Below are 13,297 nucleotides of genomic sequence, written 5' to 3' on the forward strand. Positions count from 1 at the left end.
GGGTCCGTTTGGAGGTGGCGGAAATGACGGCGGATGATATGTTGTACATGGAGGTTGGTGGGGTGGTAGGTGAGGACCAGTGGGGTTCTGTCCTGGTGGCGGTTGGAGGGGCGGGGCTCAAGGGAGGAGGAGCGGGAAGTGGAAGAGATGCGGTGGAGGGCATCGTCGACTACGTCTGGCGGGAAATTGCAGTCCTTGAAAAAGGAGGACATCTGGGTTGTACGGTTTTGGAACTGGTCCTCCTGGGAGCAGATGCGGCGGAGACGAAGGAATTGGGAATATGGGATGACGTTTTTACAGGGGGCAGGGTGGGAGGAGGTGTAGTCTAGGTAGCTGTGGGAGTCGGTCGGTTTATAGTAAATGTCCGTGTCGATTACCAGTCATGATCTAAGACAATCATATACACTGACCATAACTCATCAAAGTTTGTGGAGAAATTTAAGGTCATAAATGCCAGACTATTTCGATGGAGCTTGTTGTTACAATCATTCAATTTGAAAATTGCGCTTCATTGCTGATGCATTGTTGAGAGTTCAATGAGAAATTGAGGCATTTGATGGCAGGAGTAAAACAGACTGAAACAAAATGTAGTAGTACATATTTGCATAATTATTGTCAATGTAATGTATATGGGTGTTGTAGTGTACTAACAACATAGGATTAAAAGGGTTTTAAAACTAAGCCATCTTTGGATGTTGACGGGTTTTTTTTAAGGGGAGGAAGTGTGATGATGCTGCTCCTTTAACAAGGTTATGTTGTCCTTGTTTCTTTTCAGGAGGTCGTAAAAGCACAGGTTCCCTAAAGTCTGAGTTTGAAGGGCTTTAGGGCCAATTTGATTATAGCTAACAGATACAGCCTCAGGCAAAATAAAACACTTGTGCAATGAAAGGGGGCAGCCAGTTCTCCTAGCTCAGCGTTTCTCTGGTTTGATTTGGTCTGGCTATTCGCTGAAAGCTGTCAAGTATTGTTGTGAAGCTGCAGGACCCAAAAGACACAGGTCCATGCTGATCCTCCTATCTCTCTGACCTGTCTCCTGTAAAACCCTGTGTTTGATTTTACCTTTTGTGCCAAGGGGTGTGTATGGGGATTGTTACAAGTATTTGGAACAGCATCACAAAGTTGGGATGATCTGTTGGGTTTTCAGATAGGTTATTCAGTAATTCTGTTCCCTTTTGTTTGTGTTTTAATTGTTTTGTGAAAACTACTTGGTTTGACCAGTGGCATCTCTCCTGGAATATCCATGTTACACTTGCTTAAAACAATGAGCAAAATTTCTTGAAGTATTTTGAGGGGGTCTGGCCTGATCCATAACAGTATACACAATAGAAGGCAACAAAATTCTCAGATTGTATCCAAGAGACATTTTTTTAGCCAGTACATAGAAAGCCCAATGAGGCAGGGAGGAGTTCTGAACCTATTATTCAGAAATGGGCGGCATGGTGGCTCAGTGGTTAGCACTGCAGCCTCACAACACCAGGGACCTGGGTTCGATTCCAGCCTGGGGGAACTATCTGTGTGGAGTTTGCATATTCTCCCCATGTCTGTGTGGGTTTCCTCCGGATGCTCTGGCTTTCTTCCAAAGTCCAAAGATGTGCAAGTCAGGTGAACTGGCCATGCTAAATTACCCACAGTGTTAAGTGTATTAGTCAGAGGGAAATGGATCAGAATGGGTTACTCTTTGGAGGGTCAGTGTGGACTTGGGCCAAATGGCCTGTTTCCACACTGTAGGGGAATCTAATCTAATGAGCCCATGGTATCAGTAGGGGAGATAGTGACCCTGAGTCAGTTAGATTTGGAACAGTTTTGTATAAGGTTGGGCTGGGAATAAAGGTTCCAATTGAGGAAAGGCTCATTTTACTTCAACAAGATACAATTTGGACTTGGAGCCAGCTACTTGCAGTTAAAACTGTGTTGGTGGGAGGCATTTAAGGAGGAAATAGTGACAGTATAGGGCAAATATGTTCCAGTAAAGAGAAAGAGTGGGATCAAGACCGGAGAACCCTGCATGTTAAGGGACGTAAAGTATAGGATTAAAAAAAGAGAAGTGCTTACGGCAGACATTGAGGACTTGATATGACTGAGTCCCTCAAAATGTATAGAAAATGGAGTGGGAAACTTATAAAGGGAATCTGGAAAGCAAAGAGAGCTCACAAGAAAGCATTGGTAGGTCAAATAAAGGAAAAATGTGTTGTTAAAATATATATAAAGAGCAAAAGAGTACTGCGGCCCATTAGCGACATAGAGAAGTGAGCAGTATGTAGAGAGAAAGAGAAAGGAGATACTGTGGGGGGTGGGGGTGGAGGTTGGGTGGGTTTGGTGGCCATAAAAGTTAATAAGTCAGCAAGCCCAGATGACAGGTTTTGCAGGCTATTGAGGAAGGCAAGGGACAAGATATCAGGCACCCTACAGTAATTTTCAAACCTATATGGATTTTATCAAGGCTATTGATAAAGGTCCTCATGGAAGACTAGACAAGAAAGTAAGAATGTATTGGATCCAAGGTAATGGGACATGTTGGATCTGATACTGGCTGAGATCCAGGAAGCTGAGATGTTTCTATGACTGGAACTCTATTTCCAGTGGGATTCCTCAGGACTCTATGCTGGACTTCTTGCTGTTGTGGTGTACACTAATAATCTGAATTTAAATGTGGGAGTTGGAACCAAGAAGCTTGCACATCACTAACAGGAAAATTGGTAGGTTGGTAAATAATGAAAAGGATTGCTATAAATTGCAGGAAATTATCAATAGTCTGCTCAGGTGAACAGAGCAAATTGAATTCAACTCAGAAAAGTGAGAGGGTAAAGCACTTGAGGAGGGATAATAAAGTAATGGATTACATTATGAATGGCAGGACTCTAGAAGGTATTGAAGATCAGAGGGACCTGCATAATCCACAGATTCCTGAATGAAGCAGGACAGGTGGGTGAGGTGATAAGATCCTTTATTAGCTAAGGACCAGAATACAAAGTGAGGACATTATGCTGTAACTGGATAAAATGCTGGTTAGGCCACAACTGGAGTACCGTGTACAAGTCACCACATTATAGAGAGAATTTGATTGCACTAAAAACGATTTATCAGGATGCTAACTGGGATGGCGGGTCTGAGCAATGAGGAAAGATTTCAGAGGTTAGGATTGTTTTCCTGCGAACAGCGAGGGTTGAGGTGGGGCCTGACAGAGGTGTATTCTGAGGGGCCTAGCTAGGATGGATAGGAAAGCATGTTTCTATTTGTAGAAGCGCCAACAACTGGCGACATAAATTTAAGGTGTTTCAATCAAGAAGTCAGGTAACATTTAAGCACTATTTAGATTTTCATTTGTATTATAATAGCCTCCAGGGCTATGGACCAAAGACTGGAAAATGAGATTAGTGTATTCATCTCTACAGTGTGGAAACAGGCCATTTGGCCCAAGTCCATACCAACCCTCTGAAGAGTAATCCACTCAGACCTATTCCCCTACCTATTAATCAAGACTTCTCCTGACAAATGCACCTAATCTATTCATCCCTGAACACTATGGGCAATTTAGCATGGCCAATTCACCTAACCTACACATCTTCGCACTGTGGGAGGAATCCCGCGCTGACATGGGAATAATGTGCAAACTCCACACAGTCACCTGAGGTTGGAAGTGAACCCAGATCCCTGGAGTTGTGAGGCAACAGTGCTAACCACTGAACCACGATGTTGCCCAGTGTAGTCAGATCTTTGTTGATTGGCATGGACAGGAAGCCTCCTTCTATGCTGTAAGCATATGCAAGTTAAATAATATTCTGCTTCCCATTCATGCAAGTACACACCTGCCCACATTACATTCTTCCTGCCAATTTTATGTCCACTCAAACTATTAAAATATATATTTGCAGAGCCAAGTCCTCTTCTAAACTTAATTTCCTACCTATCTTTGCATAATTTAGTACTGTGATCCAAGTCATTAACATTGGTTGTAAATAATTGAGGTCCCAGCAATGATCCCTATACCACTTCACTCATTACAAGGAGCGGCACAGTGGCTTAGTGGTTAGCACTTCAGCCTCATGATGCTAGGACCTGGTTTGATTCCAGCCTTGGGCGACTATCTGTGTGGAGTTTGCACATTCTCCCTGCGTCTGTCTGGATTTCCTCTGGGTGCTCTGGCTGCCTCCCACAATGCAAAGATGTGCAGGTTAGGTGAATTGGCTGTGCTAAATTACCCAGTGTTCAGGGATGTGTAGGTTGGGTGCATTATTCAGGGGTTAAATGTAGGGAAATAGGTCTGGGTGGGCTACTCTTCAGAGGGTCAGTGTAGACTTGTTAGACCGAAGGGCCTGTTCCCACACAGGAGGAGTTCTAATTCTAAAAGGTTACACCTTTCCAACTTGATAATGACCCACTTATTCTGATTTCTGTTGGCAAACTGATCTTCAATACTGTGACAAGCTTTTACACTGCATATGACACTTGCTGTGACATAGAGTCATAGAGATGTACAGCACGAAAACAGACCCTACGGTCCAACTCGTCCATGCTGACCAGATATCCCAACCCAATCTAGTCCCACCTGCCAGCATCCGGCCCATATCCCTCCAAACCCTTCCTATTCATATACCCATCCAATGCCTCTTAAATGTTGCAATTGTACCAGCCTCCACCACTTCCTCTGGCAGCTCATTCCATACACATACCACCCCCTGTGTGAAATAGTTGCCCCGTAGGTCTCTTTTATATCTTTCCCCTCTCACCCTATACCTATGCCCTCTAGTTTCTGGACTCCCTGACCCTAAGGAAAGACTTTGTCTATTTACCCTATCCATGCCCCTCATAATTTTGTAAACCTCTATAAGGTCACCCCTCAACCTCTCACGTGCCAGGGAAAACAGCCGCAGCCTGTTCAGCATCTCCCTATAGCTCAAATCCTCCAACCCTGGCAACATCTTTGTAAATCTTTTCTGAGTAAAGAAGTCTTTTGCTCTGGGTGCTGGCAATCAATCAGCCAGCCAGTTCAAATAGAAATGGGACAAAAGAAGTGCTCTCTTGATCTGACTGCTCAAGGCCAGTTAGCAAGCCAATTCAAAAGAGAACTGGTCAAAAGACCTCCGGCTATTCTGCAAATTCAAGAATCTTGAAATTGACATGTTAATGTTCCACATTCTACTCTTCATTACTGACCCATAAATGGATTCTATACCATTTAACTTTTGTTTTGGACTCACTTCTCATTTTCAATGTGTGCAGCGTTATTATTTCTTCTTATATCTAGTAATTAATAAACTCAATCTTTCATTAACTCAAGGAAGCATGATTAAGTCAGTTCCTTTAAAACACATTTTTGGGAGAAGGTCATCTGAATGCTATTGTCTGTGATTTAACTCATAACAATCCCATTTCCTATCACCCCTGTGCTCGCTAACCTATGCTAGTTCCAGTCAAGCAAGATAATGATTAAACATATTTGTGCTAATGTAACTGATGATGGCATGGTGGCACAGTGGTTAGCACTGCTGCCTCACAGCGCCAGAGACCCGGGTTCAACTCCCACCTCAGGCGACTCTGTGTGGAGTTTGCACATTCTCCCCGTGTCTGCGTGGGTTTCCTCCGGATGCTCCGGTTTCCTCCCACAATCCAAAAAATGTGCAGGTTAGGTGAATTGGCCATGCTAAATTACCCGTAGTGTTAGGTGAAGGGATCTGGGTGGGTTGCGCTTCCATGGGTCGGTGTGGACTTGTTGGGCTGAAGGGCCTGTTTCCACACTGTAAGTAATCTAATCTAATTCTGACCTCTTATATGTTTCCAATCACAATTACTCCACCATTGATGACTGCACCCTAAATTGTCTCGACCCCAAACCCTGGAATACCTTCAATTCACCTCTCTAGCTGACTTTCTTCTTTTAAGACAGTTCTTAAAGTCTACCTGTTTGACCAGCCTTTGGTCATGTGACTTAACACATTCTTATGTAGATTTACATCATTCTTTGTTTGATAATGCTCCAGTGAAGCACTTTTTCATATTACATTAGGTTAAAAGTTACTGTGTAAACTTAAGCTGTTATTGCTGTGATCTCAGTGAAACATATAAAATACTTACGCACTTTGACAGCGTAGATGTTAAGAGAATATTTCCCTTGGTTGAGAAGTTAGAATTGGAGGACACAGTCTTAGAATAAGATGATTGGTTATGTAGGGCCAAACTGAGGAATGAGTTCTTCAGAGGATTGTGAACCTTTGGAATTCTCCACATTTACACAGCTGTTGATATTCAAGCATTGAGTATATAAAAGTCAGTGGTGAACAGAAGTTTGGTGACTAAGAGAATCAAGGGTTTGGAGTAGAGTGTTGAAGTGTGTTTGTACGGAGAAAGTCAGAAGCCTATGAATTGCAAAGTAGGCACAACGGGATAAAAAAATGTCTTTCTCTTTTCTATTTCTCATGTTCTTACTTTGTGTTTGACATTCAAGATAAAATTGGCACCTTGCTCTTTTGCGTATTCTCCCGTCAAAAATATAGCTGCTTTTCTTAAAGGTGTCACCCATTTAATAACCTGAAATATCATCAATTTATAAGTGTTTTATTTGTTCATCATGCAAAAGATTTTATTAAACTAGAATAAAAGTTTGGCTGACCCAACTTTTTTTACATAAAATATTTTCATTAGAAACATTTTCAAATCTTTTACAGAACATCTAAATACAAAAAAGAACAATACCAAAATACGGAAAGATAGAGGCAGTACAACAATGTCATATCACGATACTATTAATAATGAATTATCTACTATTCTACCAGAACAAACGTATCCACTTAAACTAAACTACAAATTAAATAAAAAATAATTAAGTTGAATTCAAATGAACTCAAATTATGACATACTACTTTATCCTATTTCACTCATCACACCTCCACTGAGGCTCCCATACCTGGAAGCACCAGTCATTGTGCCTGTATTCTTTTCCCCCAGCCTCCCCCTCCCAGGGCACCAAGACTGATTCCCATGGCTATACCACTGTCCTATTCAATATTGCTGATAAGTCTGTGTCAATATAATTTAAAAAGGGCTGCCACATCTTATAAAACTGCTCCGTTTTGTGGTGTACCAAATTTGAGAGGTAGTCTTGGGGGAGATGCTCTTATCACCAGCCTACACCACCCATAAGACCCTGGGGGTGGGGTTTCCAATGTCCAATTCATTAAAATGTTCTTCCTCGAAATGTGGGTAAGAATGTTATACAGCCTCTTCCCGTGTTCCCCCAGAGAGGGCAAATTTGGCAACCCCAGAAGAAGAAATACTGGATCCACTTTGACTTCAATCCTCAGGATGTCCTTCAGCTCCCTTACTATAGCACTTCAGTATCTCTGGATCTTACAACAGGACCAGTAGCAGTGTGTAAGAGTGCCTATACTAATGTTACATTTGGAACATCCTGGAGATGCTCCTCTCTTGAACTTAGCTAGCCTCTCTGGATCCATATGAGCCCTGTGTAAAATCTTCAGTTGCATGGCCTGCACATTGTTACATATTGAAATTTTCCTTACATTTTTCCATATATCTTCCCATACTTCAAATGAAATATCCTCTTGTAGTTCCTAATTCCATGTCCTACAGAGTCCCTCCACATCTCCTAAGGCACGTCTCTTTTGTAAATGATACTAAGTACTAACCGAAAGGACACCTGTACACCGGAGCACTCTTTTCTCCATGTTTGACTTGTAAAACTGAGCTAGGAGTGTAGTCTCCCTCTGTAAATAATTCCTTATCTGGAAGTACCAGAAAAGATCCCTATTAGACGACCCATATTTCTGACCTTAGCTGGCTAAATGACATCAAGACCTCCCACTTGAATAAATCTCCCAAACAAGAGATTCCTTTATTCTCCCATTGCTTAAAGCCAGAGTCCATTGCCCCAGGTTTAAATCCTTGGGCTCCCACCAATGGAATAAACGACAAGGTTTTAAGCCAATTGCCCTTGTCTTGCCTCATTATCCTCCAGGCTTTCACCGTATTTAAAATGATTGGGCTCTTACATTGCTCGATCATGAATTTCATCTTATCTATGAATAATAGATTAACTAGGGAACATCTCAACTGCGAAGCTTCAACATCAAGCCAAATTGACTCCCAATCCCCCATACACAGTCACCCACATATGCTAACAAAGCGCTTACTTGCTATCTTTTCAAGTCCGGAAGGGCCACCCCCACCTCACCCTGCGAGAGCTGCAATTTCGTAAATTTAATTTGGGGTGCCTGCAACACCAAATAGAAGAACCTAGCCAACCATTGACCATCCATAATACTCATCTGGGTAGCAACAATGGGAGCATTCTCACAGGATACCACAGGCGAGGAAGAACATTTTAATCAGGACTATTCGGCCTAACCATGATAACGGTAATCCCTCCCACCGCTGCAAATCCTGTTTTATCCTCTCCAGTAATTATGCATAGTTAGCTTTATATAGCTGGTGGAAGGCAGGGATAATAAAAATTCCCAATTATAAAACAACCTTTTGACGACCATCTAAACGGTAACTGCATTCCACCCTTCAGATCAGGCACCTCCACTAGTCCCCCACCGGCATGGCTTCTGATTTTGTAAAGTTGACCCTGTATCCCAAAACACTGCCAAATAACTTAATTGTTTGAATCAATCAAGGAAAGGACTCCTCTGGATTAGCCAAGAACAAAAGGACATCATCAGCATATAGGGTGATCTTATGCTCCCCCAATCCCACCCCTGGCCCCATAATTTCAGAATCTGTCCTGATAGCCTCGGCTAATGGCTCAATCACCAAGGTAAATGACAGCAGTGAAAAAGGACACTCCGGTCGACTATCTCTCCCAATATTAAAGTTACGGGACTTGGTACCATTTGTGATGACCGCCACCTTAGGATCATTATACAATACCGCCACCCATCTGGCAAAGGTTTCCCCCAAGACCAAAGCCCTCTAGGACCGCGAACAGGTTCGGCCATTCTATCCGATCAAATGCCTGTTTTGCGCCTAGGGAGACCACCAAACCCAGGATCAATCTTTGCTGGCATACATGCACTATGTTCAGTACCCTCCTGATATTGTTGGAGGAGCTACGGCCCTTGACAAAACCCATCTAATCTTCTTTTATAAAATAGGGCAACACCTTCTCCAACCTCAGCACCAGCATCTTGGATAGAATTTTAAAACCTACATTCAACACTGAAAATGGTCTGTATGAAGCACATTCTTTGGGGGTCTTTCCCCTTTAAAATGAGGGAGATATTAGCCTGCCTTCATGAGGGTGGTAGACAATCCTGTGTATATGAATAGCTCTACATCCCCAAAGTGGCTCCACCAACATATTTATAGAATTTACTTGGGAATCCATCTGGTCCTGGTGCTTTGCCACCCTGGAGATGCTTTATTGCTTCCTGCACTTCCTGTACCGTCATAGGCGCATTCAACAAGGAAATCTGTTCCGCGTTTATAATGGGGAGGTCCAGGTTCTCAAAAAAGGACTGCATTCTTGCTGCACCATGTTAATCTCCCTCCATCCGATAAAACTCTGCAAAATATTCCCTAAATCTAACATTGATATTCTTCAACTCACAGGTAACCCTGCCAGCCCTCTAACGACATAATAGATTGGGAAGCATTTTTCTTTCTAGCCAGATGTCTACCTGGCTTACCTCCAAATTCAAACAATCTTTGTTTCGCAAAAGAGACCTTTTTTTGCCACCTGTATGTGCAATGAGTTGAGAGCCGCCCAGAGGGCTGTGATCCACTGCAGCTTGACCAATGAAGGTCTATTATAATATGTTTCATCAGCTACCTTCAGTCAGGTCTCCAGCATTCATTGCTGCTCCTTCTAGTTGTTGAATATGAAATAATCAGGCCTTGTAAATATGCTTTCATAGCCTCCCAAAGTATTGCCGGATTACTGACCGTACCTGAGTTGATATTCCAGAAGGTCCTGAACTTTCTTGTGATGTACTCAATGTGGGGCAGCATGCTGGTTCAGTGGTTAGCACTGCTGTCTCACAGAGCCAGGGACCCAGGTTTGATTCCTACCTTGGGTGACTGTATGGAGTTTGCACATTCTCCCTGTGTCTGCGTGGGTTTCCTCCCACAATCCAAAGATGTGCAGGTTAGGTGAATCGGTTATGCTAAATTGTCCATAGTCAGGCGTGAATATGGAGAATGGGTCTGTATGGGTTACTCTTCGGAGGGTCGGTATGGACTTGTTGGGTCAAAGGGCCTGTTTCCACACTGTAGGGCATCTAATCTAATTTGCTATCTCTTAACAGGAATGGGTCCACGCGCCGGTGCCATGCATCCATTCCATCATCCTTGATTTTAACATCTAAATACACTGGTGCATGGTTTGAGATAGTTATATTCCCAATTTTGCACGCCAATGTTCTGATAAAAAAAACCAATGGCATAAAAAAAGGTCAATTCGTGTGTGGCAGATGTATGGGTGGGAATAGAAAGTAAAGCTTTTTCCATTAGTGTGGAGGTGCCTCCACACATTCACTGATCCCAACTCCTCATACATGTCTGGTCTCCACTACTTTTAATCATTTATATAAATATTTTGTATGTGAGCATAAGTGGTACAGTTAGTAAGTTTGCTGATGACACCAAAATTGGAAATGTAGTGGATCGTGAAGAGGGTTACCTCAGATTACAATGGGTTCTTGATCGGATGGGCCAATGGGCTGAGAAGTGGCAGATGGAATTTAATTCAGATAAATGTGAAGTGTTGCATTTTGGGAAAGCAAATCTTAGCAGGACTTAGACACTTAATGGTAAAGGCCTGGGGACTGTTGCTGAACAAAGAGACCTTGGAGTGCAGATTCGTAGGTCCTTGAAAGTGGAGTCGCAGGTAGATAGGATAGTGAAGAAGGCGTTTGGTATGTTTTCCTTTATTGGTCAGAGTATTGAGTACAGGAGTTGAGAGGTCATGTCGCGGCTTAGGGTGAGAGGGGAAAGATATAAAAGAGACCTAAGAGGCAACTTTTTCACACAGATGGTGGTAGGTGTATGGAATGAATTTCCAGAGGAAGTGGTAGAGGCTGGTACAATTGCAACATTTAAGAGGCATTTGGATAGGTATATGAATAGGAAGGGTTTGGAGGGATATGGGCTAGGTGCTGGCAGGTGGGACTAGATTGGGTTGGGTTATCTGGTCGGCATGGACGAGTTGGACCGAAGGGTCTGTTTCTGTGCTGTACATCTCTATGACTCAATATCCACCAACTGCTTAGATTGCGTGGGCATACCTGCCGGGCCCCTTGGCACCCTGTTTACCCTGGGATCCATTGGGCGATTAAAATCCCCTCCTATGATCATGCGGCACACCCCAAGACTCCTTAACTTAGCAACTGCATCAATTAGAAATTTAACAGGGTGCACTGGGGGACAATACACATTCAGGTCACCACACTCTTCTCCATGTATTAGAGGTTAAAGAATGATGAACCGTCCATGTTCGTCCTTGATTTGGTCAGTTACCTGGAAAGGGAGGTTCCTTCATACCAGTATAGCCACTCCCCTACTCTTGGAGCTAAAGGAGGAGAAGAATACCCTATCATAACACCACTGTTCCTTATTAGTTAAATGCATCTCTTGCAGCAGGGTGATGTCCACCCTTTCCTTCCTCAGAGTTGACAGCACCTTCTTTCTTTTAATGAGGGAATGGCTCTCTTTCACATTACAGGTGCACTGCCTGAACAAATCACTAGCCATGGTCATCCAGGGCAGCCCATGGTTTTGTAAGAGGAGGAAGCTTATCTGAGGTGTAGACATTAACTCTACAAAGTCTAAAAACTACTCCTATAAAAACTACTGCAAATAAAAAAATACACTACATTTAACTTAAGCAAACACCCAAATAACCCCCAATTCACAGGAATCTCCCCCACTTGCTTATAGGGGACACTCCTCCCAATCTTTGATACCATCCTGGCTCTGTCCAGCTGAAGTTGTGCCTTAGCCCTCGGCTACTCACAGATGAAGAAAACATGTTATTCACATTCTGAGTTAACAATGAATGTCCACTCCCCCACCTCCCTTCTCCATACATCTTAACCACAGTATAGCCACCCCCAATCCAAAAACAAAAGGACAGCAGTTTTAAAAAAAGACCCCAGATAATACCCAACTGACCGATATACTAAGTAATTCCAGTTTTACATCAAGGCAGTATAAAGCCAATAATCACAAAAAAAAGAGAGGAGAAAAAGGGCAAAAATTTTTTTAAAAACCATACCATTGTCTGTAACGATGCCTCCCCAACCCCAACCCGAGTCCTTTAATTCAAAGAATTCACGAAGTCCTTCGCCTTTCCTGCTGAATCAAAGTTATATACCGTTCCTCCATGAGCGAAATTCAACACACCCAGGCACCTCAAGGAATTTCGAATGTTCGGATCCCTTAATTTTTTCTTAACTTCATCAAATGTCCTTCTCTTCTTAATTATGGCTCCTGAGAAGACCTGAAAAAGCATTATTCTTGAGCCTTTGTGCATTAAAGCCTGTAGATCTCTTCCCAGAATTCTTGCTGTTTCAATCACTAACTGTTTTTCTTTATACTGCAGGAGTTGCACTTGGACCTGCGCATTGTGATTCGGTGGACCTGTCCTTATTGAACAGGCCCGACTCCAACTCCAGCCCAGGAACTTTGGGAGCTACTTCTCCAGTTATCCAAAGAGGTCTTCGCCTTCCGGAAGACCCACCAGCCATAACTCTTTTCTTCTACTTTCGTTTTCCAGATCGTCCACTTGCTCCTGAAGGACCCGAACCTGGTCCTGCAGCATTCCGATCCTTCCTCCCTAAACCTCTGCCACGGTCTCGGATGCTGTAGTTCTCTGCTCAACCACTTCTACTCTTCTGGTCCAACATTTCAACATCCTGCAGATGCTTTTTCAGCATGGCAGATAGTGGTTCCACTGCTGCTTCGAACTTTTCTTGGAGCTTGGCAAACTCAGAGAGTAACCGCTGCTGTCCCATTAAATGCAAAGTGGTCACCCTGGGAGTTTGAGCAATAGCTGCAGGCGCCCCTGATGCAGTTGGGGCGTGCCCTGCTTGCTGCACTCCTTTCTGCCCCTTTCCTTTACTTGCTTTCATCCTGGTCTTAAAGTTGTTAAACCACAATTTTAGCAGCTCCAGACGTTCAGTAAGTTTATATTAGCAATTTTTTTCTACTAGGGATGGTTATTGAGGGGGTTAAAGGTCCACCTTGCCAGAGGGTATGGCACAGAGCCCAGCACAGCAGACCATTCAGACTGCCACCATCTTGGATCTCCCAGGCTGACCCAATTTTTATTGACAAAAAA

This window comes from Chiloscyllium plagiosum, chromosome 24 (assembly GCF_004010195.1).
Source record: "Chiloscyllium plagiosum isolate BGI_BamShark_2017 chromosome 24, ASM401019v2, whole genome shotgun sequence".
In the NCBI taxonomy this organism is placed as follows: domain Eukaryota; kingdom Metazoa; phylum Chordata; class Chondrichthyes; order Orectolobiformes; family Hemiscylliidae; genus Chiloscyllium; species Chiloscyllium plagiosum.